Genomic DNA, 27,676 nt, shown 5'->3' on the forward strand with positions numbered 1-27,676 from the left:
CATGATTCCCAGTATTGTGTGATTCTCCACCATTTTGTCATCTGATGTGATTTTCCTAAGTGTTGTAAATCCTACCTCTATGATGTTAATGAGGTGGGATTAGTGGCAGGTATGTTAATGAGGCAGGACTCAATCTACAAGATTAGATTGTGTCTTAAATCAATCTCTTCTGAGATATAAAAGAGGAAAGTGAGCCGAGAGACATGGGGATCTCACGCCACCAAGAAACAAGAACCAGGAGAATAGCGCATCCTCTGGACCCGGGGTCCCTGCACTGAGAAGCTCCTTAACTGGGAATGACTGATACAAGGACTTTCTCCCAGAGTGGACAGAGTGAGAAAGACTTCCCCTGGAGCTGGCACCCTCAATTTGGACTTCTAGCTTCCTAGACTGTGAGGTAATAAATTTCTCTTTCCTAAAGCCATGCACTTACGGTGTTTCTGTTATAGAAGCACTAGATACCTAAGGCAATAAGCAAAATGTGGTACATACATACAACGGAATTCCATGCAACCCTATAGAACAATGATGAGTTCATGAAACATAACATGGATAGAACTGGAGGGCATAATGCTAAGTGCAATGAGTCAAGCATATAAGGACAAATATTGTATGACCCCTCCTTTATAAGAAGACAAGAGTAGATAAATATAGACAGACAAGTGTTCATTGGTGATTACCAGGGAGAGGACGGGCAGGGGAAAGTACACTTTAGATTGTAGACTTGTTATTTTTGGTGATGGGAAAAGTGGCACTGTATGTGGATGCAGTGAACACAGCACAACCAAAGTAAATGATGTTGCTGACAAGTGCTGAGAAGTGTCTGTACTAAAGAACTGGACATATATAAGATGGCAACAACTCCAATAAAGACCAAAAAAACAAGTGCTTGAGCACACGTGGATGGGTATAGTCATACAGGTATATGGGCAGGTAAAAGAATGGATAAAAGTACCTATACCAAAACAAAAAACGACAACAAAGAAAAATGCCCGTTGCTGTTGCTTCTGACTCATAGTGACCCCATAGGACAGAGTAGAACTGTCCCATAGCATTTCCAAGGAGCGCCTGGTGGATTTGAACTGCCAGCCTTTTGGTTAGCAGCTGAACTCTTCACCACTACACCACCAGGGTTTCCAAAATATCTATTAAAAAAAGAAAAAAAAAACCCATTGCTATTGATTCAATTTTGACTCATAGGGACCCTATAGGATAGAGTAGAACTTCCCCATAGAGTTTCCAAGGAGCATCTGCTGGATTTAAACTGCTGACCCTTTGGTTAGCAGCTGTAGCACTTAACCACTACACCCCCAGGGTTTCCAAAATATCTATAGGTATGTATAAATACAAATACGTGGATGTAGGAACATATATTCTTTGAAGATACAAATACAGATACTCCTCAGACATAACCAAACACCTTCCGAGACTGGTTATCTGGATTTGAAAGCTTAGGGCCATAGTCTCATGGGACAACACAGTCAATAGGTATAACATAGTTCACAAAAATCATGTTCTGCATTCTAGTGAAGTAAATAGTGTCTGGGGTTTTAAAAGCTTGCAAGCAGCCATCTACTTGCCAGGAGCAAAAGAGTAAGAAGGTAACCAAAAGGTCAGAGAAGAAATAAGTTTACATAAGCCATGACCTCAACTACCGTGAGGCCAGAAGAACTAGATGGTACCCAGCTACCACCACTGACTCTTCTGACCAAGCCCACAACAAATGGTCCTGGATAGAATGGGAGAAAAAAAAAAGTAGAGAACTCAAATTCTTATTAAAAAAAAAAAAAAGAAGAAAAGGCTAGACAAACTGCAACAGTAGAGAACAGAGAATGCCCTGAGACTATCGCCCTGAGACACTCTTTAAACATAGAACTGAGCTTATCTGAGATCACCTTTCAGTGAAGTAGCAGAGTGGCGCACAAAATAAAGGATATTACTGGTAAGATCTGTGCTTTACTTAAAAACTATCTGTATGAGACCAAAAGGTCAACACTTACTTAAAAGCAAAGATGAGAAGATAACGGCCAGGGAAACCTAGAGTACTGGGAATGGAACAAACAGAACACAATTAAAGAGAATGTTGACGCATTGTGATAAACGTAACTAATGTCACTGAACAATCTGTGTGGAAATCGCCAAATGGGAATCTAGCTTGTTGTGTAAACTTTCAACAGAAATTCAATAAAATGTTATTTAAAAAAATCATTTTGCAATGGGAGTTGTTACTAATCATCTGTTTTCAACAAATTTGAAGAAGGATCCAAATAAAATGCCAGTTAATAGATCATTAGGCACGTTTATGATACGACACTTAGGCGATTTTGGCATATAATTCTGAAGGAGTTTCCAAAACTGAGGAGCACCTCTCTAAAAAACTCATGATTACATGTACTTAATTTATATAAATAAATTTCTCAGTCCTTGCTTCCCCCTCCAAAAAAAAATTGAAAAGGAACAATAGGAATGAAGTTGAAGCTGAATCTGTCTCATTTTAGCAGTAAGCAACTCACCTATCTTATTAGAATCATTTTTAGTAAAATTATACATTAAATATTACTCTATGTTGGATGATCAGTTATATAAATTTTACTGTTGTAAATGTAAATTCAGGCCCGTTTCAGAAGAGGATGTGGAACCAGGGATATCATTGCTAATGGCAGATGGATCCTCGCTGAAAGCAGAGAATACCAGAAGGATGTTTACCTGTGTTTTATTGACTATACAAAGGCATTTTCAACTGTGTGGCTCATAACAGACTATGGAAAACATTGTGAAGAATGAGAATTCCAGAACACTTAATTGTGCTCATGAGGAACCTTTACATAGATCAAGAGGCAGTTGTTCGGACAGAACAAGGGGATACTGATTGGTTTAAAGTCAGGAAAGGTGTGCATCAGGGTTGTATTCTTTCACCATACCTATTTAATCTCTATGCTGAACAAATAATACGAGAAGCTGGACTATATGAAGAAGAATGGGGCATCAGAATTAGAAGAAGACTCATTAACAACCTGCATTATGCAGATGACACAACCTTCCTTGCTGAACGTGAAGAGGACTTGAAGCACTTACTAATGAAGATCAAAGACCACAGCCTTCAGTGTGGATACAGCTCAACATAAAGAAAACAAAAATCCTCACAACTGGACCAATGAGCAACATCATGATAAATGGAGAAAAGATTGAAGTTGTCAAGGATTTCATTTTACTGGGATCCACAATCAACAGCCATGGAACCAGCAGTCAAGAAATCAAAAGATGCATTGCTTTGGGCAAACCTGCTGCAAAGGACCTCTTCAAAGTGTTGAAGAGCAAAGATGTCACCTTGAAGACTAAGGTGCGCCTGACCCAACCCATGGTATTTTCAGTCGCATCATATGCATGTGAAAGCTGGACAATGAATAAGGAAGACTGAAGAAAAGTTGATGCCTTTGAATTGTGGTGTTGGCGAAGAATATTGAATATGCCGTGGACTGCCGAAAGAATGAACAAATCTGTCTTGGAAGCAGTGCGGCCAGAATGCTCCTTAGAGGCAAGGATGGCGAGACCGCGTCTTACATACTTTGGACATGTTGTCAGGAGGGATCAGTCCCTGGAGAAGGACATCATGCTTGGCAGAGTACAGGGTCAGTGGAAAAGAGGAAGACCCTCAACAAGGTGTATTGACACAGTGGCTGCAACAATGAGCTCAGGCATAACAACGATTGTAAGGATGGCGCAGGACCAGGCAGTGTTTCGTTCTGTTGTGCATAGGGTCGCTATGAGTTGGAACTGACTTGACGGCACCTAACAACAACAACAAATGTAACTCAATCTTAAAAATATTTTAAGACTGTGGTCACAAGAAACAGTTATAAAAACTCTAAATTTCAGTTTACATATATCTTTTTGATGTAGAAAAATATGCTAAGGTGATCAATAAGAGATTTGAAGCATAAGTATATATTATATAAAAGTAAAACTCTGCAGGGGATATGGAATGAAACAGAAATTCAAAGAGATAAAGAAATTATAAAGTTTTCAATTGTTAAATATGAACTTGTTCAGGCATCATTTAAAGGTATGATGATAGTCGCAAATTGCTAGGGAATTCAGGACTTCGCTACATTTGAAATAGTAATGTAACAGTTGATTTTAAATATTTACAACATACTATGAGTCATGTCCTTTGCAAATACTTAAAATAATCGTAGATCATTTTGGAAGTCAACTTAAAACACAATTTTTCTTATTTCTCTTAGAGATTATGTTAGCAAACGTTTTTGAAAAAACAGTGATCTATTGAACAAAGACTATGAAACCTCCTTTAGAAAAACAGTGTTCTTGTAGAAACAATTTTCACTGGAAGACATGTTTCTGCAGACCTGGAAGCGAAAGCCAAAGCCCTCACAATGGCCTAGGAAGCCCCATGCCTGCCCCGCATGCTCCCCTCCCTGCTTTTCCTCCCTGAATCACTCCACCTCATTTATCCTGGGCTCCTTGTTATTCTTCAGACACAGTTGAGAAGGTCCTGCCTTCAATCTTTGGATTGCTTGCTCCCTCTCCCTGAAGCAGTCTTCCCTCAGATGTCTCTGTGTTTTGCTGTCACCTCCTTTGAGTCATTGTCACCTGCTATTGAGGTCTATCCTTAAAAGAAAAAAAATTTTTTCTTACATAAAATGGCAAACCTCCCACCACCAACCTCCCACCACCAACTCTCCTCCTTTCTCAATTTTTTTCCTATGGAATACGGTACTCCCAACACATGATGCGTTTAGTTATTATATTCTTAGTCTCTACCTATTCTAGAATGCAAACCTCATGAAAGCAGAGATTTTTGTTCCTTTTGTTCACTGCTACATCTCCAGTGCCTGTAAAGTTGCCTACAATTTAGTAGGTAGTCAACAAAGTGTGTTGAATGGATGAATATACAACATGTTTCTAAGATCCATGCCCAGTACGCCAAATGCTTCTCTAAGAGGAAATGACAAAACCTCTGGTAAATTTATTATTTTTTTAAAGTATCCTCTAGTCACTGTCTACAGGAATAATGGACTATCCAATGGGGACAATGGGTATCTAGGAAACCTGGGCAGCCCTGGTGGCACAGTGGTTAAGAGCTTGGCTGCTAACCAAAAGGTTGGCAGTTCAAATCCACCAGCTGCTCCTTGGAAACCCTATGGGGCAATTCTACTCTGTCCTATAGAGTCGGACTGGACTTCTGGGCAATTGGTTTGGTTTTATTTATCTATTTTTAGGAGACCTGGTTCCACAGTGGTTAAAGCGTGGGCGGTTTGAACTCACTAGCTTCTCTGCAGGGGAATGATATGGCAGTCTCATTCTGTAAAGATTTACAGCCTTGGAAATCCTATGGGGCAGTACTACTCTGTCCTATAGGGTCGAAATTGACTCAACGGTAATGGGTTCAGTGGGTACCCCCATTCATCTAAAAAATCAATGTAATCACAATTTTATTCAATTTGATAATCTACTTATGGAATGACATAAAAGAATAAAAGCCCAAGAATAGTAATATCTTTTGGAAGAGAAAGATGAATCTATGTCAATAAACCCTATATCAAATATCAAGGGTTATTACAAAGCTATAGTAATTAAAACAGTGTGGTATGGTGGTGTGATAGACAAATATAACAAGGAAATGTATAGTAATTAAAACAGTGTGGTATGGTGGTGTGATAGACAAATATAACAAGGAGAGCCTGGAATATAAGAAAGTTTGTAATAGGACAGAAGCAACATCACAGGTTAGTGGAGAGATGATGGATTATTCAATACATGGCTGTGTTTTTCAAATATTATTCAAAACGTATTCATACTTTGAAAAAAAAATTCTACCCACACTCAAGGAAATTTTACAGGGTCTAAAGACCCAAGTATAAAAGCAACATAGAATATTTAGAAAAAATTAAAAATATTTATGACCTTGTGGTACAGAAGAGATTTAAAAAGGACTCAAAAAAGCAGTAATAGAGAAGGAAATATTGATTATTAATTTGTCAAAGGTACCATAAATAAAAGATAAGCACAGAATGGAAAGTTATACTTGTTTGATATATAAAAAACCCAAAATTATTATTTATAATATATCAAGAGTTTGTCAATCACTAAAATACAAACTCACAAATAAATCAATGGAAGACGTGTATAAAATTCAAAGACTAAGGTATCTAAGTGACCAATAAACAGATGAAGCAGTGCTTCATTCAAATTCATTAGACTGGCAAAAATTTACAAGTCTGACAACACCATTATGTTGGCAGAACAACACATTATGTTGGCAGAAGGATAATTCGGTCAATTTAGGGAAACTTGGAATTATATAATAAGTTAAAGACATTCAAATGATTTGATGTAGCAACTTCTGAGACTATATCTTGAATAACTCTTGCACAGGAACACAAGAAGCCATGACCAGGCATGCTCATTACAGCTGCTTAATACAAGTAACATAGTGCAACAACCTAAATGTCCACCAACAAGAGACTGGATGAATGGTGCTATATTTTCACCCGGGATACTATAAAGTAGTTAAATAAATGAATTAGATCCATATATGGCAAAGTGGTTAAATCAGCGAGAAAAACACGAGACTCAGCATAGTAAGGACAGCATCGTACCATTTTTAAAAAGTCTAAAACACTATTCAATGTGTATGTTGCTCACAGTTACATATGTATGTAATAAAGGTATTAAATATGGCTGAGAACTACTCGCCAATTTCTCCTGTTTCTAGAAGCCCATAATACCCCATGTACCAAAAAAAAAAAAAAAAACCAGTTCTTGCATTTGCATTTTCTGGGTAGTTTTTACCAAATTATAATAATTTGATCCAAAAGACAGAAACAGCTATCTTCTCCCTGGAAAATCCCCACTGTGTCATGAATTTAATTAACATCCATAGACTAATCCCCTTCCCCCACATCCATCTCCCCATGCCAGATTGCTCCTTTGGGTATCAGAGTGGCCAGTGCATTATAATAGTTTCCTAGACATTTTCACTTGGGTCCCTACCAAGAACCAAAAACTTAACATGTTACTGACTAGACTCATCTTCCTTCTCCATCCTTGCTCCTCGTTCCTGGTTCCTCTCTCAGAGAATAACACCTTGCTCTTCCTCAGTCCCCACACCCAATCAACAAAGGACTCTCAGTCCCACTCCTCGAATGTCCATTGCAGCCTTCCTTTTTTCTCCATTCCAAACGTGAAATCGTGCCCAGGTCCCTTCATCTTTAGGCCGGATTATTGCCAGAGCCTCCTAACTACTCTGTCTAATCTCATCTATTCACCTCCAGGCAGCTAAAAAGCAAATCTAACATGAAAATTGCAAAATGTAATGCCTCTAATATGCAAATATGCCCCTTATATGTCCCTGGATTAAACTCTGACAATGGTTGCCAATTGTCTCTAGGATAAAGGTCAGACTGTAAAATATGGTGATGTTGTTGGTTGTCACCAAATTTTCTTCACTTGCTGGCAACCTTATGGATAACAGAACAAAATGTTACCTGTGCCATCTTCATGATACTTGATACGTTTGAGTCCATTCTTGTGGCTATCGTGTCAATCCATCTCATCGAAGATTTCCCTTGTTTTCGTTGACCCTCTGCTTTACCAAACATGGGGTCCTTTCCCAGCAATTGATCTTTCCTAATTTTTTTTTTTTTTAATGATGTGTCCAAAGTAAACACATCGAAGTCTCATCATTCTTGTTTGTAGGGAATATTCTGGTTGTATTTCTTCTGAGACTGATTTGTTCATTCTTCTGGCAGTCCATGGTATATCCAATATCCTTCACCAACACCACAGATAAAACACATCAAATTTTTTTTTTTTTTGGTCTTCCTTGTTTACCATCCAGCTTTCGTAAGCTTATGAGGCAATTACAAAGATCATGGCTTGGGTCAGGCACACCTTAGTCATCAAAGTGACGTTTTTGCTTTTTAAAACTGTAAAGAGGTCTTTTGCAACAGGTTTTCCCAATGAAATCTATTGTTTGATTTCTTCACTGCTGCTTCCATGGATGTTGATTGTTGATCCAAGTAGAATCACTGACAACTTCAATGTCTTGTCCACTTATCAAGATGTTGTTTATCAGTCCAGTGTGAAGATTTTCATTTCTTCACGTTCAGGTGTAATCCATACTGAAAGCTGCGTGTTTGACTTCCATTAATAAGTGCTTCAAGTTGTCTTCATTGTCTTTTCTGCTGACAGAGTTCTTTGTGATATGGTTTGTCTCCTCCTCCCCTCCCACTTCTCATTATTTTTTCCTCTCTCACTCAGCACTCCAGCTGAAGTGAACTCCTTTAATTCCTTCATAAATCATGTTTCTCTGATCTCTGGGCCTTTATTCATTGTATCTTTATTTACCAATAACTGACTCTCTTCCACCTTTGTCTAAATAATTTCTGCTTATGCCTTAGAGCTCATCATGTATGTTCTTCCTCTAATTCCCGAGACTGAATCACATGCCTCTCCTTTGTACCGTTCTCAGGGCTGCCAAATCCAAAGCCTTGTTGTGTGCTGCATGCACAACCCCAGGGATCCCTGTTCACTCCATGGTCTACGTAAATGGTGTCTCTGGAGCTGTAGCATGTCTACCCCAGCACTAACCAGACGACACTGTAATGCAGTTGCCTGCTTACCTCTCTGTCTCACTCCCGTTTTGACTAAGTAGACAATGGACATCCCTTCGAAGATCAGAAGCCAACACAGACACTCATACAGAATCTTCACCTCCGTCATGAGGCCAGACGAGCATACCCCATCCATTCTGTTTTATACACCAGGGTATTATCTTATGGAAAGAAGCAGAGAAGGGGAAGATTATCTGAGAAACTGAATATTTTTATTCAAGAGAGAATTGATAATTCCTTAAACGTATAAAAGTAAGCATCTGACCAATGAAATATGAGCAACATGGTAGGCATTTCCTTTTTGGTTCCTTGCTGATTCCTCTGCACCTAGGAGAACATCTCACATATAGTAGTTCCCAAAGAAAGATTTTGTTGAATGCGTGAGTGAGCAAAGTTGTCTTAGGATTACCGTAGAGAGTTATACTTAAACTGGATTGAGGGCCACAGGAAGACTAGAATGGAGCTAGACATGCGTGCATGTTGTTGTTTTCATTCTGTTAGTGTCTTCTCCACGTGCATTATTGCATTAATACTATGAAGTTGCAACTCTTTAGTGTCAGCAAGCCTTGTAAGTTTCTTTAATCTATTCGGGGATAAGGCAGGGGAAAGAAGAAAAGAAATTCATGGGGTCTACGATCACAAAAACGAAAACAAAAAACCTCTATGGATTGCCTGGCTCTTTAACAAGTAACATCTCTACAGCCTTTTACAGACCCACAGAACTTCCACATACCTTATCTCCTTGGCTACTCACCAAGCAAGTTGGAGACTGAGCAGCCATTTCCTTCCCGTCAAGATAAGAGAATAGCTTTACCCTAAATAGAGTTCCTTTTGAAAGTTTCTTTTACAACAGAAAGGTCATAAATTAAGTTACCCATCATAGGTTTTTTGTTATCTCTCAATTGCGTTTTATTTTCAAGGAAGTTTTCCGTGTGTACAGAAAAAAAAGAAAAAAGAACTTTTATGGAACTGGGTGGCTAAGTTGGAGGTTTCTTAAATTCTTTTCCACATAACTCCAGGATTCCACAAAAATGTGCTGTGGTTCATGGATCTAGTAGCCAAGAATGGTTACCTTGAAGCATTTTACTGACAGTTATGTTAGATTTCATATTTTCTATTCTCATCCAAAAGCAAAGAAAATATCGCCGAATTTAGTTTTTACCCCTTTTCCAGCTCCAGACTACATATTTAAATTTACCCTATATTGATGCATTTGTTGGCAAGTACAACTGAACCCACACCAAAAAGATAGCAGAAGAGCTGTTCTTAAGCATTTTTAAATTATGTCCCTTCAGACATTGGAAAACACCTGGGCTAGTTCTTCCTTTGCTAACTTTCATAATAGTGTCACTTACCTCTAACTAGGTTTTTTGTAATGTTCAGAACTGAAGAATGAATTTCTTTTAAGTGGAGTGCCCAGCACGTAACAGTTCAGTGATGTAGGTTACGTGTGTAAGGAAATAGGATCATACTTGTTATACCATAATTCAGTTCATATTCAATAGTATTCTATTTGGTTTGTTTGATCTTGGCACTGTTTGTGGAGAAAAATGAGGTAAATACATGTTGCCATGCCAGCTTAAACAATTCTATTGATATCTATCTGCTCCCTCTGGTGAAATGTTTCCTGTGGCTAGATGACAGAATGTCACAGTGTCGGTCTAGTTTTTATTGGCTTTTCAATTGTGCTACGCCAGACCCACTGGTGCCTTACGTCTGGAGTCCTTTCTCAAAGCACAAGCGGTAGCCCATCCATTCTTAATGAGACTGGGCAATGCAGCCATTTACTGACTGATGCAAGTAGATAGATGCATTCTTCACTATGGCCTGTCACTGAGATAAATGAAAATGTTTATTTTTCCTAGCCTTCATTCAAAAATTGCATAATGTTGTTTCAGTTGACCTTTGTCTCTTTAATCCGTCTACTTCTATGATACATCTGAATGAGTTATTTCTAATGCTTTCACGTGGCTAAAACCCCACATGTTTTCACTGACAGAGATTTTTATGCCAAATCCAGTATCTGATCTTAAATTTCTATACAGTACACCTCCCTGAAAGGTGAATTTTGTCATCAACATAGTTAAGCTCAAATTAATTATCCCAGCTCAATGTCGTAACAGTTATTGGAAGTAGAATACAATTATTGATGGTAAGTTGACATCACATAACAGGTATCCCTGATGGCAGTTGAAGGAGTGACTAACCCTCCTCCAACTCAGAACTTGCCTTTAGTCTGGCTCTTCTCCCATCCCTCCTCCCGGTTTTCCTCCTCTAGTGTAAACACCTACAGAGAAGGAGATGATCCCAAGGTCCAGCCCCTGGTGTGGAGGATGAGAAGCTGCAGGGCCCATGGAGATTCCTCATGCCTCCAGCTCTGGTGAGCAGACTGGGAAAAGTGAAGGGAAAGACAGAAGAGAATGTCTTAGGACTCGTTGCCATCAGCTGCTCCCTATTCCCCCCAAATACCACACACATGGAAGGAGTGCATCTGTTGTTATTGATCACTGTCTGTTTTCCTGCTAGCTCCGACACTTTGTTGGGGAAGAAAGGACAGCTAGAGAGCTTCAGAGATAAACAATAAAGGAACTGGATTCTTTGCTTGCTTTCCATTCCTAAATCAGCTGCATTAAAAGGCAAAATTGTGCTGAGTGAAATAATGAGTTACAAAAGGACAAATTGTTTGATCCCACTTGTATGAAGTAGCTAGAATAGGCAAGTGTATAGAGATCAAAGTTCCTTACTAATTACTGAAGGTAAGCGGCAGGGAGGAGGAAGGGGCTCAATGCTTGTTGTTGTTGTTGTTGTTGTCAGGTGCCGTCGAGTCAGCTGCAACTCATAGCAACCCCGTGCACAACAGAGTGAAACACCGCCCGCTCCTGCACCTTCCTTACAATTGTTGTTATGCTTGAGCCCATTGTTGAAGCCACTGTGTCAATCCACCTCGTTGAGGGGCTTCCTCTTTTCCACTGACCCAGTACTCTGCCAAGCATGATGTCCTTCTCCAGGGACTGATCCCTCCTGACAACATGTCCACAGTATGTAAGATGCAGCCTCGCCATCGTTGCTTTTATTCTGGTTGCACTTCTTCCAAGACATTTCTTCATTCTTTTGGCAGCCCATGGTATATTCAACGCTTAGCTTCTCTTAAGGGTGATGGAAAACTTGGGCAATGGACAAGCGTGATAGGTGAACAACATGATGAGTATAATTAACGTCGCTGAACTGTACGTATGAGGATTGTTGGAATGGCACACGTTTTGCTACAAATACGTTTACTACATTAAAAATAAAACAAAATGAAAGGCAATATTTATCCAACTAATTTCATGGTGCAAAGCGTCAAATGTGTGCGGGTGAGTAACTTCCTCCAGTCACTCACTGTTGACTGGAAACCGTCCATCCCACAGCACAAGTGTCTTGGTTGTTAATGAGTTGGTATCTAATGTGGAAAAGGTCAAACTTAAAAAAATAAAATAAAACCAGAATCTCATTGTGAAGCCTCTGCTTAAAGACACACATTCACGAAGGATTTTTTTTGTATAGATAATTTGTACTCTGACGTATGCTCTTTGATAAGTCGGAATTGACTCGACAGCAGTGGGTTTTTTGGTTTTGTATGCTCTTTTAAAAGCGCCATGAATTTTCCTGAAATATTTTTCATGGATTAAACTCCAAAGCAAAACATTTCGGTTTTGGTTTTGTAAGTTAAATTGTAGTAAAATCAAATACACGATTGAATGGCTGAAAATTAATGTGTTAAAAAGTTCCTAACTGCTTAGACATCTGCAGATATGATTACTCCAGTAATTCCAAAAGCTCCAACAAATAAGAGAAAATATTAGAATAATTTCCTGCAGAATCTTTTGCCTTGTATCCTTCTTCCCATGAAGAAGAGACGTGAAAAGAAAATCCTCCAATGTTAGTTATCTCCAGATGACTGATTCTCGACATGTAACTCACCAGTTGCCCTTGAGTTGATTCCAACTCATGGCAACCCCATGTCTGTCAGAGTAGAGTTTTCAACGACTGGTTTTTTGGAAGTAGATTGACAGGTCTTTCTTCTGAGGCACCTCTGGGGTGGGGGGACTCAAACCTCTAACGTTTTAGTTAGCAGCTGAGTGCACTAACCGTTTGTACCACACAGGAACTCCATCCATCCTGTACCTATCCCTAAAAAATCTCGTTCCCTCTTACGTTATCTTCAGAGAATAAGCATTCAGAATCTGGATGGTCTTTTCTACAAATCACTGTAACTGTTGATTAGGTTTTGATTCCAGCTGGTCACTGCAAAGTCATTGATTTATTCACTAAGCACACTCTGAATTACCTGCTGTCTAATTTGTTCCAGGAACTATGACGACAGACAAAGAGAACAGTCCTGTCCTTTAAGCCGATAGATAAGTCAGGAAGGCTGATGTATAAGCCGTAATTATATTGCCAGATAGACAAGGGGAGGGGGTGAGCAAATTAAACTGGACAAAGGATTGCATAAGCAAGTGGATTTATAACGAACATGCAAATTCTGACAATTACAAGTCTTACATTTTGGTTTGGAAAAAGGTTTTGAGGAGAGATAGATTTTGTATGAGTTAAAGTTGGAAAGGGAAGCAGGGACCAGATGCTATTTGGCCTTGAATACAAGAGAAGGAGTTGGCACTGGATCCTACAAATCAGTGTGTCTCAAAGAGGGCTCCACAAACCATCAGTGGTCCCTACTGAGTGATCAAGGTGTCTGCAGATGGTGGGGTTATTACAGAAGGTGAACTGATACACAATTTTATTCATATACCTTTCACGAATTTGGAATATAAAAGTAATTGTGATCTTTTAAAGAAAACATATGTTTATTATAATAATTACATTCTTAAACAAGTGTGTATGTGTTACAGTGAATTAAAATAAAATCTCCTAAAACATCCAGGCAAGTTATGTGTATCAGTGAAGCAAGTTGCCTGTAATCTATTTTTCCGTGGCAGGGGGAAATAGGGATGGCAGCAAACTCTGAAGACCTGGAGGGCATACCCTTCCTCAAAAGGGATGATGCTAAGCAGGTCAGCTAATTGTTGCAACGTGGGAATTCAAGATTATAATATATAGTCTCACGTCATAATCCTGTACATTTTAATACAGAAATATATATTTGTTATATATATTATACTGTGCACACATTTGATTACATTTTACTATATATACTTTTTTTTTTTTAAAGAAAACTCATAAATCTGGATTTCTAGGCAAGTTCTTTTCATGTACATGTTGGCTAATAATTCCAATTTAAAATGCTGTGTGGTACTGGTGAAGAATATTGACTATACCATAGGCTGCCAAAAGAACGAACAATTGTGTCTTGGAAGAAGTACAACCAGAATGCTCCTTAGAAGCAAGGATGGTGAGACTACATCTCACACACTTTGGACATGACATCAGGAGGGATCAGTCCCTGGAGAAGGACATCTTGCTTGGTAAAGTAGAGGGTCAGCGAAAAAGAGGAAGACCCTCAACTAGATGGATTGACACAGTGGCTACAACAATGGGCTCCAGCATAACAACGATTGTGAGGATGGTGCTGGAGCGGACAGTGTTTCGTTCTGTTCTACACAGGATCATTATGGGTTGAAACTGACTCAACGGCACCTAACAACGATAACAACAAAATTCTATGTGAGCCAAAACTATGCACACCAAAGATCACACATCTGTGAGCCAGGTTTGACCCCATCTCCACACGACATGGAATATATTCATTCATTTCTCTCTTTTAATACCTGGCTGGGCAAGGGATGCAGGAGCTAAACTATTTTCATGTCTCTTGCCTATTAGTGTTTGTATATTTTTAAAACGTTTTATATATTTATATTTTTTGAATATACATTTTATTACTACTGTTCTGTTTCATTATTTCAAAATTCACAATAAACAGATCAATTGCTCAAAAGTGGTCTGTTGAAAAATGAAACAAGCAGGTAAAAGTAGACACGTGAGTCCTCCAATGCAAGTATGGAACATAAATACATCTGTGTGTTCTGGGAAAAATGAGTTGTCCAAAATTACATAATAAGAAAAAGTCAATGGCCTTTTTACTATTTTATATGACTTTCTAATGTTACATTCAGAGCCCTGGTGGCACAGTGGTTAACAGCTCGGCTGCTAACCAAAAGGTCAGCAGGTCGAATCCACCAGCCGCTCCTCAGAAACCCTGTAGGGCAGTTCTATTCTGTCCTATAGGGTCATTATGAGTCAGAATCGACTCAATGGTGACAGTTTTAATGTTACATTATCATCATTAACCAATATTTTCAGATCCTAAAAAGTGACTGGCACTATTCTAATCATCAGATAGTGCTGAAGTTAAAGCATAAAAAGTCCTTCCTAATGTCAAAATAACTATACTGGTCCGTGAGTGCTACAAATGGTTATCACACTCAGCTGCTAACCAAAAGGTTGGTGGTTCAAGTCCAAAGAGAAGTACCTTGGAAGAAAGGCCTGGTGATCTACTTCTGAAAAGTCAGCCACTGAAAACCCTGCAGAGCACGGTCCTACTCTGACATACATGGCGGTGCCATGAGTCACGATGAACTGAATGGCAGCTGGCATGGTAAGGTATTTATAAAGCTTTTGCTTATTAAAAAAAGGAAGACTGGAAAAGTTAACAGGTAAATAAATGTTGAGAAACATGCCTGTTCATTGGTATTTGATAACAATGACCTAATATAACAAAAGCCATTAATTGAATACCATGTACTCTACCAGATCTTTCAAATTTATGTATGACGTCTTGTTTGTAGAATAACTCTTTAAGGAAATTATTACTATTAAAATTTCTCACAAAATGAGAAAACCAAATTCAGTCCTTATTATGTGTTTAGTCAGTGGAAGTTCTTATAATTATTTCATATAACTGACGATGCTGTACAGAAAAGGCAAAGCCAGAATTCATCTCGGTTTTGTTGGGTTCTAAACCCATGCTCTTTCCATCTGATTATGCTACCCTTCTACACTACGGCACGTAGAACTTCACCAACAGCATAACGAACAGCGTGTAGGGTTAGTGAAACTGTTTTTAAAACAAATCAACTCTTAACAAGTTTTTTCAGTTTTCCCTTTCCTTTTTTCACCCCTACATTGTTTAAAAAATTGGAAATGTATTTTTTTAATTGCCCTTTAGAGCAAATTAGTTTCTCCTTCAACAACTAATACACATATTGTTTTGTGACAATGGTTGCCAACCCCGCGACGTGTCAATATGCTTTCTTTCTGAACCTCAGGTTCTACATTTTTAACCAAACAAGAAGCTTTAAACATTCTTAAATAAAGAGATGAAACAAGCCTGCAGTAATAATAAACTCTAGGAGAAAATATTTCCAAAATGTCAGGCTTAATATTGATTATATATGTCACCAGTGAAAAATTTCTTACCATCATTTCTTCTGGAAGTAACCTGTATATTTAAATGCATTCTTTATAAAAGGTCAAGTCCTACCAGCTAAAGAAAAATTCCCTAGAAATCAAACTTTTCCAGTGATGCCTTACAACTGAAAACAACCCCAGCAATTTCAAAAAATACATTTGAATCTAATTGTGTTGTTCTTTAAATAATATACTAATAAGTCATATCTTAGATGAATGACTTAATATGGCATCCAAACCAACAAGATTACCTTGACAAACGCATTCAGCTGCAAATAAGTAAATGTAACTGGAGATAATGAACTAAGGAGGAAGGAAAGAGAGAGGAGGCTGCAAGCAGAAGTAAAGTATGGCAAAGGTAAGTGTAGTTACTCAGTGTTTTCATCAAGAGGCAAAGAAAAATGGTTAATATGTCAATCATTCCATTGTTTCACAGTCATTACAAGGGCTAATTAAAAAAAACCAAACTATTACCATCAAGTCAATTCCGACTCATAGTGACCCTGTAGGACAGAGTAGAACTTCTCCACAAGGTTTCCATGGAGTAGCTGGTGGATTCGAACTGCCGACTTTTTGATTAGTAGTCGAGCTCTTAATCACGGCGCCACCAGGGCCCCACAAGGGCTAACACAGAGCAAAAAAAAAAACAATAATAATTTCAATTGCAATGAGATACAGAATTGCAATCCCTATCATTCCACAGTATTCCTTCTAAAATAAACTCCTTCTATAGCCAGGGTGGAAACCCTGGTGGCGTAGTGGTTAAGTGCTATGGCTGCTAACCAAAGGGTTGGCAGTTCGAATCTGCCAGGTGCTCGTTGGAAACTCTATGGGGCAGTTCTACTCTGTTCTCTAGGGTCGCTATGAGTCGGAATCCACTTGATGGCACTGGGTTTGGTTTTGGGTTTATAGCCAGGGCAAGTAAGCAAACTGTACAAAGTTGATAAACTTGACTTACAAACCATTACCAGTTACATTCTTTAGTAAATTATAAAGCCATGAATCTCTCTAAACTCAAAACTCCTTCCCAAAAGAGAAACCCTTTCTCAATTTCCCTTTTAAGGTAATAAAACCACTGTTCATTCTTCTGTCCGTATAACTTCTTGGTGGTGGTTTTTATGCTTTTGTATAGAGTTAAAAATTTTTTTCCAACTAGATTTAAATTAAATTACCAAAATAAATGTATTATATTAAAATGAACAGTGATCAATCGAATTTAATTAGTAAGAGGATTGGGAGACCCTGGTGGCATAGTGGTTAAGTGCTACGGCTGCTAACCAAGAGGTTGGCAGTTCAAATCCGCCAGGCGCTCCTTGGAAATTCTATCGGGCAGTTCTACTCTGTCCTATAGGGTCGCTATGAGTTGGAATCGACTCGACGGCAGTGGGTTTTATATATATATATATATATAAATCTTTTTCCTAAAAATTCCTAATAAAATATAAGACATCATTTCTATGCTATAGGCTGGTGAAATCTCAACCACACAGGGCAATTGGTTTGTTCAAGTTACCAGAATAAATGAATAAATAAAAATTATCTATCTATGAGAGAAGAAAAGATTGACTGTGATAAAAAGTCAACAATAAAATTCAGAATTCCTCGCTTGAGCTCTATATCCTCCTTATTAAACCTTTTGCTGTCGAGCCAATTCCAACTCATAGTGACCCTATAGGACAGAGTAGAGCTACCCCATAGGGTTTCCAAGGAGCTGCTGGTGGATTTGAATTGTCGACCTTTCGGTTTGCAGCCAAACGTTTAACCGCTGTTCTGCCAGGGCTCCATATCCTCACCATTAACCCAACCCACTGCCGTAGAGTCACTTCCAACTCATAGCGACCCTATGCCCCATAGAGTTTCCAAGGAATGCCTGTTGGATTTGAACTGCCGGCCTTTTGGTTAGCAGCCATAAATAGCCTTTAGCCACTATGCCACTCACCATTAGACCACGTAAAAGGTGTTCAAAAAGTATGTCATCGACCCTGCAAAGAAATTTGCTGAATTTGGGGAGTATCATTGCTTCTTCAGGATGAAAAGTGTTAGCAGAAAAGCTAAATTACATGTGACACAAAGTTGGCAATTCTCTCTTTACAATTTTTCAGTCAGCGAGGTAGCCTTAAAACTATAAAGCAAAAATATGAAGAGATTTTTTTCCCAAATTAAAAGCAAGTGTTTTGAGACAGGAAATACTTGCATTTACTTCCTCTCTAATTAACAAGAGAAAAACAAAGACAACATTTGGGAAATGACCACATTAGTACAACACTGCCATCTAAATACAGCTATTCAACTGTTATCAAGATTCAGGGCAACACACTTTCAAATATTCACTTTGGCGTTACTCCTAAGTTGGAATTTCATGGTATTATTCTAAACGCATTTAATGATTAACTGAAGAGGCTCTGAGTAGATCCAGAATCATTGTTTCTAAGGATCTTCCAGGTTATCAATGCCTTTAGAGTGACCAGAATTGTCTAAGATCAGTTGTCTTTTTGTCTCCTTAGTCACCTAGTGCTGTTATAACAGAAATACCACAGGTGGATGGCTTTAACAAAGAGAAATTTATTTTCTCACAGTCTAATAGGCTAGAAGTCCAAATTCAGGGTGTCAGCTCCAGGGGAAGTCTTTCTCTCTCTGTCAGCTCTGCAGGGAGGTCCTTCTTGCCAATCTTTCCCTAGACTAGGAGCTTCTCCTCACAGGAACCCCAGATCCAAAAGACACGCTCTGCTCCTGGTGCTGCCTTCTTGGTGGATGAGGTCCCACTCTCTGCTTGCTTCCCTTTCATCTCTTGTAAGATAAAAGGTGGTATAGGCCACACTCTAGGGAAAATCCCTGTACGTTGGATCAGGGATGTGACCTTAGTAAGGGTGTTACAATGTTACCCTAACTCACTTTAACCTAAAATTACAATCACAACATGGAAGACAACCACACAATACTGGGAATCATGGCCTAACCAAGTTGACACATATTTTGGGGGGACATGATTCAATCTATGACATCTCTGTATAGCTCACATGTGGCCGCTGGATGGGGGATGCAGTATGTTATGTAATCAATTATATTAGAACCTAAGACATAGGCATGGAACATTTGAATGTGCCTCTCTTTCAGGGGATAGTCTAATCAACTCCATTAGGGGAATCAAAGCTTATCCAGAGGAAAGTGATTCTTATAGAAACGTGGCAGTTGAAGGATTCACTATTTTAACATTTATGTATTAATTGTTGTTTATATGGCAGAATTGTGCTAGGCAAAGTACATACAAGACGTTGTTTCAGTTCCCCAATGGTTCACAATTCAGAGGGGAAGTTAAGATGTGTACACAAATAAATGAAATAACAGGCAGTAGAAATTGCAACCTGGACTCTTCCAGAAGAAAGTGTCCCGGAACTCACTTTGGACAGATCATTTGCAGCTGGAACACTGGGACAGCTCTCTCTGGGAGTCAAGGCAAAAAGGGAACGTGGCATTTTGTCAAATGGATCTGTAGGCGTAGCACTGCTGGATGAGGACATTGTGTAAACCAAAACATTAGCCGTGATAGGAACCTTACTAACATCACATAAGACTGTATGAAACAAGATCACCACCAAGTGGGGTTTTGAGACAATTCATGGAAATGGTATCAAAAGAAACAACAGTTGTTGTCACTGTTGTTAGGTGCATTGAGTCAGTTCTGACTCATAGCAACCCCATGTACAATAGGACAGAACACTGCCCGGTCCTGCGCCATCTTCAGAATTGTTGCTGTTTGAGAACATTGTTGTAGCCACTGTGTCAATCCATCTCATTGAGGGTCTTCCTCTTTTTTGATGACCCTTTACTTTATCAAGTATGATGTCCTTTTCCAGGGACAAGTTCCTCCTGATAACATGTCCAAAGTACAAGAGACAAAGTCTCTCCATCCTCTCTTTGAAGGAGTATTCTGGCTGTACTTCTTCCACGGCTGATTTGTTCATTCTTCTGGCACTCTATGGTGTATTCAATATTTTCACCAACACCATAATTCAAAGGTATCAATTCTTCTTTGGTCTTCTTTATTCACTGTCAAGTTTTCACATGCATATGAGGCAATCGAAAATACCATGGTCAGTAACCCTTTAGTCCTAAAAGTGACATTTTTGCTTTGTAATACTTTAAAGAGGTCTTTTGCAGCAGATTTGCTCAATAGAATGTTTGATTCCTTGACTGCTGCTTCCTTGGGCATTGATTGTAGATCCAAGTAAAATGAAACCCCTGACAATTTCAATATTTTCTTTGTTTATCATGATGTTACTTATTGGTCCAGTTGTGAGGATTTTGCCTTCTTTGATCCTCATCTGTAAGTAGTCTTTGATACTCATTAGGAAATGTTTCAAGTCCTTTTTGCTTTCAGCAAAGTTGTGTCATCTGCATATCTCATATTGTTAATAAGCCTTCCTCCAACCCTGATGCTGCATTCTTCGTATGGCCCAGCTTCTCGAATTATTTGCTCAGCATACAGATTGAATAAGTGAAAGGATACAACCCTGACACACAACTTTCCTGATTTTAAACCATGCAATATCCCCTTGTTCTGTTAGAATGGCTGCCTATGGCCTACGTACAGGTTCCTCATGAGCACAATGAAGTGTTCTGGAATTCCCATTCTTTGCAATGTTATTCATAAATGCCATGATCCACACAGTTGGATGCCTTTGTGTAGTCAATAAAACACAGGTAAACATCTTCCTGGTATTCTCTCCTTTCAGCCAAGGTTCATCTGACATCAGCAATAGTATCTCTCCTTCCAAGTCTGCTTCTGAATCCAGCTTGCATTTCTGGCAGTTCCTGTTGATGCACTGCTGCAATCATTTTTGAATGATTTCAACAGTTTTACTTGCATGTGATATTAATGATGTTCTTTGATAATTTCTGCATTATGTTTGATAATTTCTTTGGAATGGGAATAAATATGGATCTCTTCCAGTCGGTTGGCCATGTAGCTTTCTTCCAAATTTCTTGGTATAGGCAAGCAAGCACTTCCAGTGTTGCATCTACTTTTGAAATATCTCCATTGGTATCCCATCAATTCCTGAAGCCTTGTTTTTTGCCAATGACTTCAGTGCAGCTTAGACTTCTTCCTTCAATAGCAACAGTTCTTGATCATATGCCACCTCCTGAAATGGTTGAATGTTGACCAATTCTTTTTGGTACCGTGATTTTGTGTATTCCTTCCATCTTCTTTTGATGATTCCTGCATCATTCAATATTTTCCTCATAGAATCCTTCAATATTGCAACTCGAGGCTTGAATTTTTTCTTCAGTTCTTTCAGCTTGAGAAGTGCCAAGGGTATTCCTTTCTTTTGGTTTCTAACTCCAGGTATTTGCACATTTTACTATAGTACTTTAGTTTGTCTTCTGGATCCGGCCTTTGAAATCTTCAGTTCAGCTCTTTTACTTCATCATTTCTTCCATTTGTTTTAGCTACTTGATGTCCAAGAGCAAGTTTCAGAGTCTCTTCTGACATCCATTTTGGTCTTTTCTTTCTTTCCTGTTTCTTTAATAACCTCTTGCTTTCTTCATGTATGATGTCCTTGATGTCATCCCACAACTCACCTGGTCTTCAATCATTAGTGTTCAGTGTGTCAAATCTATACTTGAGATGGTCTCTAGAGTCAGGTGGAATATACTCAAGGTAGTATTTTGGCTCTCGTGGACTTGTTTTAATTTGTTTCAGTTTCTGCTTGAACTTGAATACGAAAAATTGATGGTCTGTTCCACAGTCAGCCCCTGGCCTTGTTCTCACTGATGACACTGAGTGTCTTTTTCCACAGATGCAGTTGATTTGATTCCCGTGTATTCCATCTGGTGAGGTCCATGTGTATAGTTGCCGTTTATGTTGTTGAAAAAAAAAAACATTTGCAATGGATAAGTCATTGGCTTTGAAAATTCTATCATGCGATCTCTGGCATTGTTTCTATCACCAAGGTCATATTTTCCAATTTTCTACTTTGTTTCCACCTTTCGCATTCCAATCACCAATAATTATCAATGCATCTTGATTGCAGAAATTTGTAAAAATCTTCAATTTCTTCATCTTTGGCCTTAGTGGTTGGTACATACATTTTAATAATTGTAGTAACTGGTCTTTCTTGTAGGCATATGGATATTATCCTATAACTGACAGTGTTCCACTTCAGAATAGATCTTGAAATAACGCCATTCCTCTTCAATTTGTCATTCCCAGTATAGTAGACCATATGATTGTCCTATTTAAAATGGCCAATACCAGTCCATTTTAGCTCATTAATGTCTAGGATATCAATCTTTATGAGTTCATTTCATTTTTTACAACATCCAGTTTTCCTAGTTTCATACTTAGTACATTCCACCTTCTGATTACTAATGAATGTTTGCAGCTGTTTCTTCTCATTTTGAGTTGTGCTACATCAGCCAATGAAGATTCCCGAAAGCTTTACTCCATCTACATCATTAATGCCAGCTCCACTTTGAGGAGGCAGTTCCTCCTCAGTCGTATTTTGAGTGCCTTCCAACCTGAGGGGCTCACTTTATGACCCTAATTCAGACAGTGTTCTGCTGCTAGTCTTAAGGTTTTCCCTGGCCAATTTATTTAGAGGTGGATCTTCAGGTCCTTCTTCCTAGTCTGTCTCAGTCTGGAACCTCTGCCCAAAACCTCTCCCACATGGGTGACCCTACTGATATTTGAAACACCCCTGGCATAGCTTCCAGCATCACAGCAACTCACAAGCCACCACATTATGACAAAATGAGCAACGAACGGTAGAAAGAACTGAGAGGTTGGACTAATTAGCGAAGAGACAATCTGGAATTGAGAGGATGGATAGGGCCTAGTGAGATACCAAATGTAACATATCCAGCACACTGTCAGGGGTCACTGCCGCCTTGTAGACTGGCTAGGAGGGTGTATGCTCTTGTGGCCAGCCCCAGAGCATCATCTGCCCTGCTGAAGTGGTCTCGAGTCCATTCTCAAGAAGTCTGGAAACCAACTGGGTTTAAATTAAATTGTTACAATGAATTTATAATACGTGAACAGTGGTTAATGGGATTTAATAAGCAAGGGAATTGGAAAATATTATTTCCATTGTAGAAAATAATTCAGTCATTCATAAATAATGACTTTTTTGTACTGAATCAGTAAACTGTAAAATTCCTAAATTAGTTTGTTTTTGCTCTCTCTGCTACAGTAGTGTTGAGCAACGTGTCTCTTTTCGGCATGTCTTCCCAGGAAAATGCACAGGTCTGAGTAGTTTCTTGCTAAGAAGGTGAAAAAAAAAAAAAAAAAAAAGCCCCATAATCCACTGTATTTGCTTGGAAATTTGCAATCTCACCAAGTGCAATTTCAAGAGGACACCCTGAAACACCAAGCCAGTTTTTTTTTCTTATAATTTTTATTGTGCTTTAAGTGAAAGTTTACAAATCAAGTCAGTCTCTCACACAAAAACCCATATACACCTTGCTACACACTCCCAATTACTCTCCCCCTAATGAGACAGTCCGCTTTCTCCCTCCACTCTCTCTCTTCGTGTCCATTTCGCCAGCTTCTAACCCCCTCCACCTTCTCATCTCCCCGCCAGGCAGGAGATGCCAACATAGTCTCGAGGTTCCACCTGATCCAAGAAGCTCACTCCTCACCAGCATCCCTCTCCAACCCATTGTCCAGTCCAACACCAAGCCGGTTTTTAAGGAGCAACATGTGCGATGGTGCACATTTTCTCCCTGCATCAAGTCTCAGCCACTTACCAAGCCAACACCAAGCACCAAAAGTTGCCATTTTCCCATGTGGAAGCAACATGGGAAGATGTAAATGCAAAGAAATATGTATCACCAGGCTTTTCAGTTTGTTTTTATCTATTTGTTTTATTAGAGTTACTAAAAATTATATGAGAAAACTTTTGGGAAAAATTATTAAGCAAAACCCTTGCCTATTTCCTCTCCAGCTGTAGGAACGTTTTCTATACTGAATTATTCCATTTTAATGAGGTTATTTAGTCTTTATCTCATTAGTAAAGATGAATACTAGAAATATCATTTATGTTAAAATGATGCACTCACATTTAAACTACTTTCAAATCCCAGTGTGCAAAAATATAAATGTACTTTTTAATAATTTTGTAATTGTTAACTTCTTGTTCATTAATTATACTCATATCATGAGTTCCCGATGTAGTGCAAATGGTTTGTGCACAATTGCTAACCTAACGGTTGATGGTTCAAACCCACCCAGCGGTACTGTGGAAGAAAAGACCTGGAGATTTGATCCTGTTAAGATTACAGTTGAGAAAACCCTATGGAGCAGTTCTACTCTGTAACACATGGGGTCACCATGAGTCGGAATCAACTCAACAGCAACTAACACAATGACAACATACGTATCATATTGTGGTATCACCTGCTAAGGGCTTTTATTGACTACTGTCCTAGTGCTTTTACATGTACTACCACTAAGGCTTGAAACAACACTGCAGGCTAGCTATTTTCAACTCATTTTACAGGTGAGAAGACTAAATACAGAGAGAAGTAATTTGCTCAAGTTTATAACACTAGCATGAGGTAGAATTAAGATTTTGAGAGGTCTGTAGCTGTACAGTGCATGCTTTTTAAATATTATTTAAAAGGTGTTAACAGAATTCTTAATATGTCCCAGTTTTAAGACCTTATATGGATTTCAGGAGTAGCTCTGGTGGTGTAATGGTTAAGAGCTCAGCTGCTAACCAAAAGGTCAGCAGTTCGAATCCACCAACCACTCCTTGGAAACTCTATGGGGCAGTTCTACTCTGTCCTATAGGGTCTCTATAGGTCAGAATCGACTCGACGGCAATGGGTTTATTTTTTTGGTGTTGTGGCATAGTGGTTAAGCTTTGGCTTCTAATCAAAAGATCAGCAGCTGCTCCATGGGAGAAAGATCTGGCAGTCTTCTTCCATAAAGATCACAGCCTTGGAGCCCTATGGGGCAGTTCTACTCTGTCCTATAGGGTCGCTAAGTCAGAATCGACTGGATGGCAATGGTTTGTTTTTTTTCTTCAATGTTGACTTTAATCCTCAAAAAAAATCTCTATTTGATCCATCATATTATGAAACTTGTTCCACAAAAGTGGGAACTGAGGCATAGAAACACTAAATAATCCACATTTACAGCTAGTAAGTAGTGGTGTCTATCTGTAAAAATGTAGAACAGCATTTGTTTCCTGAATTAATTTAACTCAACACTATTACTAAGATGATGATGTGATCTTTAATACTTTGGGGTCCAAGTATTATCATGGCCTCCAATCCATAGATCTTCAATGGTTTTTTTTTTTTTTTCAGTTTGTATTCTTTTCTGTATCTATTTTGAAAAATCCTTTTAAAGTCTATGGTTCACTGGAATAGACTCTAATAGAGAAATGTCCTAGTAGAGGTCAATTATTAAACTAGGACAGGATAAATATAGTGCAAGACTTGCCAACCGGCATGTGGTTTGTAATTCCACATTTTATAAACATCTATTCTCTATTCATTCTAAAAATATAAAAACACCTAAGCTTCGCTCATTGTATTTGAGGAAATCAAATAGATAACTCAGTGCAAAAATGCCTCGTTCTGTTCAAAAACAATGCATGTTTGGCAACCACATTGTTCTTGATTAGCCATGCCTTGTAAATCAGATGCATTGATTATTATCTCTCCCTCCCTCCCCTGCCCCCGCTGCAGCTCATTGAAAAGGGAAGAAAAAACATGCTTGGGTGCATTCGACTTTGTTCTTCTCAATAAAACTTTGAAGCTAGATGTTTTAAGCTAGACACTAGCACCATGCTGCTTTGTCCTTGCTTATTTTGAAAAATGTAAAGTATAATAGCTGAGTAGATCCTGCAGAATGCAGTGATTGGCTGAGGGCCCACCAGAGGACACACACAGTTAAGCTTCCTTCTCTCTGCATGGTGTCCCCTCCACTACTATTAGTTTGACGAAGAAAATTCTTCTTTGTCTGTGCCCGAGAATGTGAGTGCCTTGCCTGTGCTTAGCCCTCTCTGAAACAATCAGGGAAGCCACCCAACTGGATATTCTATCTAGAGCGACTTTTATTTTTACGAGTCCAAAAAATATTTCTACTCTCCCAGCTTGTTCCTAATCTTCCCTTATACATAATATACATGATAAATTCTTCTTCAGATCAATTGATGTTACACTGCATTGTCAACTTTTGGCTAGCCTGAGAGAGAACCAGCTAAGCTTGTTTTGCTCCTGTATAAAGTTCAACCTTGCTGGGATTGTTACAAGAGCCGAAGCTAGCCGAAGTACCCAAGATGCTGAATTTCTACATATTGGTGATAAGAGACACTCAGGAATTTAGACTTGTGATAGAATCTTTTACTTCATGGTGACTGACTCCTTCATGTCTCAGGGAGAAAAACTTAACCCCTGATAAGTGGACTGACTTCTCTAACACCAGCAATTATTGAGGAGCAATGGTGGGGCTGGAGTCAAGTTTTTTGACTAACAGCGTCCTTTCCTCTTAGTTCCAGCTGCCTCTCATTCTCTGCATGATGTCACGAGGGAAGAATGCACAGAGCTGGCAGCCACCACTTTCTCATCCTTCCCCATGCACTGGGACAGTTCTTGGGGACCACTGGGAGAGTGAGACGTGGGCCATTCTGACTCCCAGTTCTTGAGTCATGCTAATATAGGCCTTTTCCATTTTGGGGGTGCTCTTTCCTCCATATTCAACACTTCGCAGTTATACTAGTGCATTGCCTTCCTCGGGTCAAGAACTGACTGAAATGCAAGTCAGGAGCCGGTTGGTATTTCTGTCTGTTTGTCCTTGCTCTAAGGTTTAGGCTACGTAGGGGCCATCCTGAATTTGAGCGGATTTTAGAGTGAAAAGTGAGAGTGGAGAATGCTTTTCCAGATGAATCTGTGTTTAATTAGGCAGTCAAGCCAATCTAATTCTGACATTTGACAGCTTAACTCTCTGACAGTGAGAGGCAATTTTTGAGGTAAAGATTTTATTAAAAATAAACACAAAGGAAAACTGAGACTTTTCAGATGATGGACAGCAGTACTCTGGCATCTATCCCATTAGCATTACAATTAGCATACAGTTACACCAACTTTATCACCTTATCTTTCCTCAGTACTAAGAAAACTGTGGCCTACTAGAAAGTTCCATGGATGACTTTTAAATAAAAGGAAGTTATACCCCAAAATACGATCTCTTTAAGCTCTACTAGAAAATTGCATAAGAAAAATGTTAAATATAAGGACAAGTTCTAAGCAAAAGAAAATCATATACATAATTTTATAATATTTATTTATTCGCTATTATGATGGCTTTAACATGCATTTAATTCTGTTTAGTACTTCGCCTTTTATATCAGAACTTCTGTAGTGAAATCTATGCTACGTATAGAAGGAAACCAATATTTATTAACACACTAGGAGATAATAAATAGAAATTGAAACAATGAGAAATTAACATGAGAATTGTACTCAATTTGTAAAAACAGTTCTGGTTAGTATACTTTGAAATTGACATAGTTAAAAATTGATGGTTTCATCATAAAATCATTTACAGAATAGCTTGAGCCATAAAAAACTAGCACTCTTTAATCCAGTGATAACTTCCCCTTCAATATCCTCTAAAATGT

At 38.7% G+C, this 27,676-nt stretch overlaps 1 protein-coding gene across 2 annotated transcripts in view; it reads right to left on the reverse strand.

Moving 5' to 3' along the window:
* The window catches only part of P2RY1 (purinergic receptor P2Y1), a 297,571-nt gene that overhangs the window by 44,006 nt on the left and 225,889 nt on the right, over positions 1 to 27,676 (reverse strand). Inside the window, exons 1-2 of one of the 2 annotated variants that reach the window (XR_007515082.1) lie at positions 8,646 to 8,741; positions 4,464 to 4,629 (exon numbers count right to left, since the gene is read on the reverse strand). The gene's annotated coding sequence lies outside the window, so the exon portion shown is untranslated. Of the gene's footprint in view, positions 1 to 4,463; positions 4,630 to 8,645; positions 8,742 to 27,676 lie in introns of those variants that run through there. The other variant, XR_007515081.1, reaches the window with a different exon arrangement.

Source organism: Elephas maximus, chromosome 23, assembly GCF_024166365.1.
Source record: "Elephas maximus indicus isolate mEleMax1 chromosome 23, mEleMax1 primary haplotype, whole genome shotgun sequence".
Taxonomy (NCBI): domain Eukaryota; kingdom Metazoa; phylum Chordata; class Mammalia; order Proboscidea; family Elephantidae; genus Elephas; species Elephas maximus.